Source organism: Lepeophtheirus salmonis, chromosome 4 (genome assembly GCF_016086655.4).
Source record: "Lepeophtheirus salmonis chromosome 4, UVic_Lsal_1.4, whole genome shotgun sequence".
NCBI classification, from domain to species: Eukaryota; Metazoa; Arthropoda; class Copepoda; order Siphonostomatoida; family Caligidae; genus Lepeophtheirus; species Lepeophtheirus salmonis.
Genome location: NC_052134.2, coordinates 21,390,443 through 21,396,470, shown reverse-complemented (window position 1 = coordinate 21,396,470; position 6,028 = coordinate 21,390,443). Strand labels below are relative to the sequence as shown.

The 6,028-nt window shown below is 32.5% G+C and overlaps 1 protein-coding gene across 1 annotated transcript in view; it reads right to left on the bottom strand.

Moving 5' to 3' along the window:
* Positions 1-2,860: 2,860 nt before the first annotated feature.
* The window catches only part of LOC121115669 (sodium/hydrogen exchanger 1), a 38,604-nt gene continuing 35,436 nt past the window's right edge, over positions 2,861-6,028 (bottom strand). Inside the window, exon 3 of the transcript XR_011779712.1 lies at positions 2,861-3,186. The gene's annotated coding sequence lies outside the window, so the exon portion shown is untranslated. The remainder of the gene's footprint in view (positions 3,187-6,028) is intronic.

Sequence of the window (6,028 nt, the reverse complement as noted above, 5' to 3'; positions counted from 1 at the left end):
AATTAATTCATATTTCGATATATTAAAGCATAAACAATTAGTTACAAAACAAACAAAAACCTGAGCTCTCTAGCTTACGTAAAAGTCCAGAAAATGACACTTGAATGTGATCGACGAATTTCAATTCGCGCACTCCAAACAATTGAGCCGTCTGATTTGGTATGGAAATGAATGAAAAGAAAATATGTATATTACCAGTGGGAGAATGGAATCCAGTATTCGATAAAAAAGTTGTCGGATGTTACGTTAACCAAAACACGCATATATTAATTATAGAATATTGAAGATATGGGGAATCAAATAGCTATTGCTGTATACTGCAGTCTATGGTGTATAAAAACTTTCACAATGGAGGCACTTGAATCTTCAAACTCAGATTGATTGTTATAACAACTTCATTATTCCTTGGTGTTATATAAGGCCTCAGCTCTTCCTATCTTAGCTGACAAGGCAATCAAAGAGGAAGGAAAATTGATTTTGTGTATTTTTCATAAATTTTATATTCGGCCTCTCTAAAGATCGAGGAAAGATCTAGGTGGAGGCTTAGTACTCTTGAGTAGAGTTTTGCCTAAAAGTTATATCAAGGTTCTTATTGAGCTATGGAGTAGACCTAAACTGGAATAGAGATCTGTAATCTCTAAATCGTTCTTATATTCGTGGTTAATACTCATGTCAGACCTCTCCAATGAATACATGATCTCACTCTCTCCCTCATGGGCTGTTTTTCAAAAGATTATGTGGTATGCTAAACCTGTCTATCATTCAACAACAACGGTAGATATAATTAGGCAGAATCCATCAAAGAGAGTTTTTTTCAAAAATCTTGAAAATTCATACTATTTTAAGATTGAAGCAATGTAGCTTAATATTCTTACGGCCCATTACCTACATGAAAATTTGGACTAAATATTAAACCAAGGAAAGTTATTTTTTGTCCGGATGAAATCTGGAAGAAAACATCAACATCCCAGCCCCTAGCACCTGAAATGAAGGGTTCACCATCGTATAGTGAGTCATATAGTCCGAAGTGTTCTGAAAATTTGTAAGAACGTTAAAACTACCATACACTTGGCTGATAAGAATTAGTGAATCCCTGCTCGGAGTAGTGAAAGGAAATAAATTATTTTCACAATTCCAGATATCCACGAATTGCCTATTTTTCTAAAGTAAGCACTGCAAGAAGACCTATAATTTTTGATTCTCCTTTTGTGGGAATACTTAAAGAGTTCTTATCATTGCACATAAAAATGACAACCCACAACATAGGAGAAACTAAAGCATTACTTTTCTACGGCCCTTCATCCAGAAAATCGTCACACGAAAGTTAAGCCATACATTTTGCTTTGTTAAGTTCCAAGGTTTTCATCGCATCAAAGCTAACTAAGCGTGAAAATATTTGCAGGTTAGATTTAAGGTCAATAATTATATCTGCCTCCTCGAGATATTTAGTTTTTTATCCCAAAATCCCAAACTTGGATGGTAGCTCCTAGGTCTACGCCCTCGAGTTGATTTGGTATCGTATTGCTGATTCCCTCTGATACTATTCGACGTTGAAGAGGATCGTCTGACGGTATGAATCTTTTATGAAGAGATCAATTTTTTAAATTTAGGATTTTTTCACCAGTGTCACATTAATTTATGTTTTTTATTATTAATTAATTAGTCAATACTTATATCGTTGTTAGGTCAAAAAAACAAAAACAAAAAAACAAAAGGTTTAAATTTAGACCTACGATAACACCAATACTAGAAAATTTTCATTTAATTCTAAATAACTTACTAAAAGTAAAACCCTCTTGATATAAGATTAATTTTGTTTGGATCTGCCCCCCCCATATGTTGCCTTTGATTTATTGTTGCAAGGTGGGTTGAAGCAAACTCGGCTATGAAGGGTATCCCATTGAAATTTGAGCACTTCTAATTCAAAAATTTAATGAAAGTTAATTGATTTTAATTAACTTATATTTCCATATGTTAAAGCATAAACAATTAGTTATAAAACAAACAAACCTGAGCTGTATTCCTTAAGTACAAATCGAAAAAAGGGCACATAAACGTGATTGACAAATTTCCATTTGCGCACTCCAAGAAGTTGAACGTCTCCAGGACTATCGTCTACGCGATCAGCTCTGTCAAAAAAGGCGCCAAACTGGACATAGAGAAGTGACAGAAAACAGCTCAGGCTAATCCCCTCAAGTCCATGGCCCATGTTATGAAAAATTTAAAAACGAAGAAAATAATGAACGATAGCTAGAACTTATAATACTTGAGTATTGTACATTGAATGAGCCATGAAGTTAAATATCTACAGTCAAGAGCTAATTTATTCTCAATTGAAACCACATAATCATAAGAGATGTCGAAAATATGACCTTAGACAAGCTCGAGACTTTTTTAGTTGTAACCTGAGCAGTGTTTTTAATTCCAAAGATGGTGTAACTATTCTTGAATTATTGAATAAAAAACATCAGTAGAGGATGGATTTTAGAAGATAATTAACTTATATTTAGAAATAAAAGAGAGAAAAACTGTTGGCACGTCTGCTTCACTCAAAATGTTTTTTTTTGTTGTCATAATTTTGGAAGTAACTATACTATGGATTCAATATTTTGTCGTTCTAAAAAAGTTATATTGTCAAATATTTCTAAAATGTTTTGTCAATTTTTGTTCCAGTCAATTTTCTAAAATTTTATGTCAAATTTGGCATTAATAGAACAAATGTCACTCCCTCCCCTCTCCCCCCTGAAAAGGCAAATCCTAGTAAAATCTCTATTTTGTGGGTATAAGTCAAAAAAGCACCGAGTAATTAAGCCAAAAATAAAAAGTGTTGCAACTCTTCTTGGTCTCCTTTACTTAAAAATTGAATGAATAAAAAGTGATTTTATTTGAATGAAAAGGAGTATGAGACGAAAAACATTTACGGGTATAAATAATTAAACATATATTATATTATAATTTATATGACAATAATTTAATATCTCTAAAATTACAAAACTCATTTGGCAACATCTTCATCACTTATGATCGTACTTTTCTTTCCTGAATCATGGGAGGATATCTTCTCTCCTTGATTTGTGTCAGTAATAGAGGACTGGTTAGCTATGGTAGAAATATAGTAGCCTACTACTTCAGGTATGATGGAATCAGATTCAGGAACATGATCGTTATGATTGGTGAATGATCCCTCTAAAAGTAAAAATAAAACGTTTTTGGATTATTTTTTTTTAATTCAAATATTAAATTTTGTCTGGAAAAATTTCAAAAATACATAAATATTCACAAAAAATTACAAAAAGTAATAATAATTTAATTTCAAATAAAAAAATTCAAAAATTCATAGTTATTCACGAAAGTTGAAATTTTGGGAAAAAATTTCAAAAATTAACATTAGTAAACAAAAAAATATATTTCTTCCAAAAAACAATTCAAAAATTCAGTTATTCACCAAAAATTTCGATTCAGAGCAGTTCTCAAAAAAATATATTTCTTACAAAAAAATTTCAAAAGTGTCCAGCTGTTCACCATTGTTAACTTCGTCAAGCCTGACGAAGACGAGACGAATACTAAAACCTAACAAAAATCATGACAAAGGCGAAAATCTAACAAAAACCATGACGAAGATAAGACTGTGACGTAGACGAAACTCTGACGAAGACAAAATAAAAGATAACTACCACGAAACAATGACGATGTCCAACAATTATTATATTATGTCACTAACGAAACACTGACAAAAACTAATGAATTACGATTACGAACCCAAAAATCAATGCAATTACTGATACTGATGGTTCTTGCATCATGCCTCCATGATCTTAAAATAAAATCATAACACAAAACTTTACTTAAAACGTATTAATAATTAAGTGTTTCTGTATGTATGTGTTACCGGCAATTTGCAAAATGCACGTCAGAGTGTGCAATGTGCAAAATGCCCGATCAAATTATAAAATTTCCAATGGAGTGGTCAATAGTATTTTAACTTCGTTGGTAATTTGATTATTAAACAATTCAATGCTAAACAATTTAATCGTTAAGGATTTGATTATGATACAATTTGATTGCTATGAATATGATACTCTGGTATATTTTCATTGAAATAGATATATTGTTCACATAATCAAACCATTGTGTTATAAGAAATTGTCACGAGAGAACCCATTTTATTTTGCAAAATATACCTCGGCCAACAGATTGTGCAGGTGGACAGCTGGTCCCTAAGAGGGATCAAAATCTATGTCAATCACTATCCTTAGTATCAAGAATAACTTCTAATATATTACAAAACACCCCCGGTCGTAAAAGTGAACCACTTGTTCAAAAAGTGGACCACCACTTCCCTGAGCATCAAAGACCCCTTTTGATATCTTATAATACACCCCCCAACCATGGGTTGTACAAAATAATAGTAGGTTCAAAAAGTGAATCATTAACCACCGCCACCGCTTCCCTGAGCATTAAGGATCCCTTTCAATATCATATAGTACACCTCAGCCCATGGGTTGTGCAAGTCGAAAGGTGGGTCGTCATTTGGAGGACTCTTGAACTTTTTTTTGCTATTATACTTAATGGTAAACCTAACCATCAAATTGTTTAGCATTAAATGGTTTAACCATTAAATTATCCACAACCCTTTTACCAGACAATGTTAATGAACGTAAAATGATCACACTATTGGAAACTTAATAGATTGCCCGGGCAGTTTGCACATTGCCCACTCTAACGGTCATTGTGCAAAATGTCCAATTTTCCACATTGCCCGTAACATATGTATTTCATCAGCCTACAAGTTGTGCAATAAATCAGTATGGCTTGGAGTAGGTTTATAACGAAATAAACGAATAACGCCAAATCCTTTTAATTGGAGAAGGAACCACTTATGCGAGACTCTATTTCCTTTTTCCATCGGAGCACCTAGTGGGCTCAAAACCCAAAGCTAATTCACTGTTTTTTTATATGACTTCTAGGGTATAACCAATTTTTTTCATTATATGATACATTTGATTTCCTACTGTGTTTGCAAAGGCGGTCAGAATCAAGAATGGTGGGTCAGGCTTGAAGACATTTAAGAACCATAACTAGAAGTTTCAAAATAGCCTTTTAAATAAATAAATATTCGCATATCACGACTACGAATACTAAGAAAAAGGAACACATAAAACCGTAGCTATTCACATAAAATTTAATTTCTAGGAAGAAAATTTTATAAATTAAATTTCAAATATTAAATTTTTAGAAAAAAATTTCAAAAATCTATAGCTACACAGAGAATTAAGTTTTTGGGAAAAAAAAAAATTTAATATTAAATTTTTTGCTCTGCTGCATAATTTGCCAGAATAAAAGAAAACAAATTTAAATAAACAACAAAAAATCCTTAAATTTGGGGAGATTACATCCCCTCCAGCCCACCCCTTGCAGACGCATTTGCAAATCCAGCAGGAAGTCAAATGGATCATATAGCTAAAAATTTGGTTAAACTCTAGAAGTCATATAAAAAAATTCAGTGAATTTGTGTTGGGTTATGAGCCCACTAAGTGCCCCACTGGTATATTACACAACCTGTGGGGCGATAAAATAAATAGAGTTTCGAATAAGGGTTCCCTTTGCCAAATTACAATCATTTGGTTGGGGGTCATGAACTTACCCCGGTCCATATTGACATATTTTTTTGTACTTTAAAACCCTATTTTTCAAAGGTTATTTAATACTAAGAAAATATCAATAAAACTAGAAAATTATAGAGGAAACTCTGTCAAAGACGAAACGTTGACGAAGACGAAAATCTACAAAAATCATGACGAAGACGAAACTCTGACGAAAACGAATCTGTGACGAAGACAAAATTCTGACGGAGACAAAACTTTGAAGAAGACGAAACTCTGACGAAAACGAAACTCTGACGTAGACAAAATTCTGACAAAGACAAAACTTTGACGAAGACGAAATAAAAGATAACTAATACAAAACATTGACGATGTCTGACGAAAACAATATTATTACTCAGACAAAACTATCATGAAGACGAAAA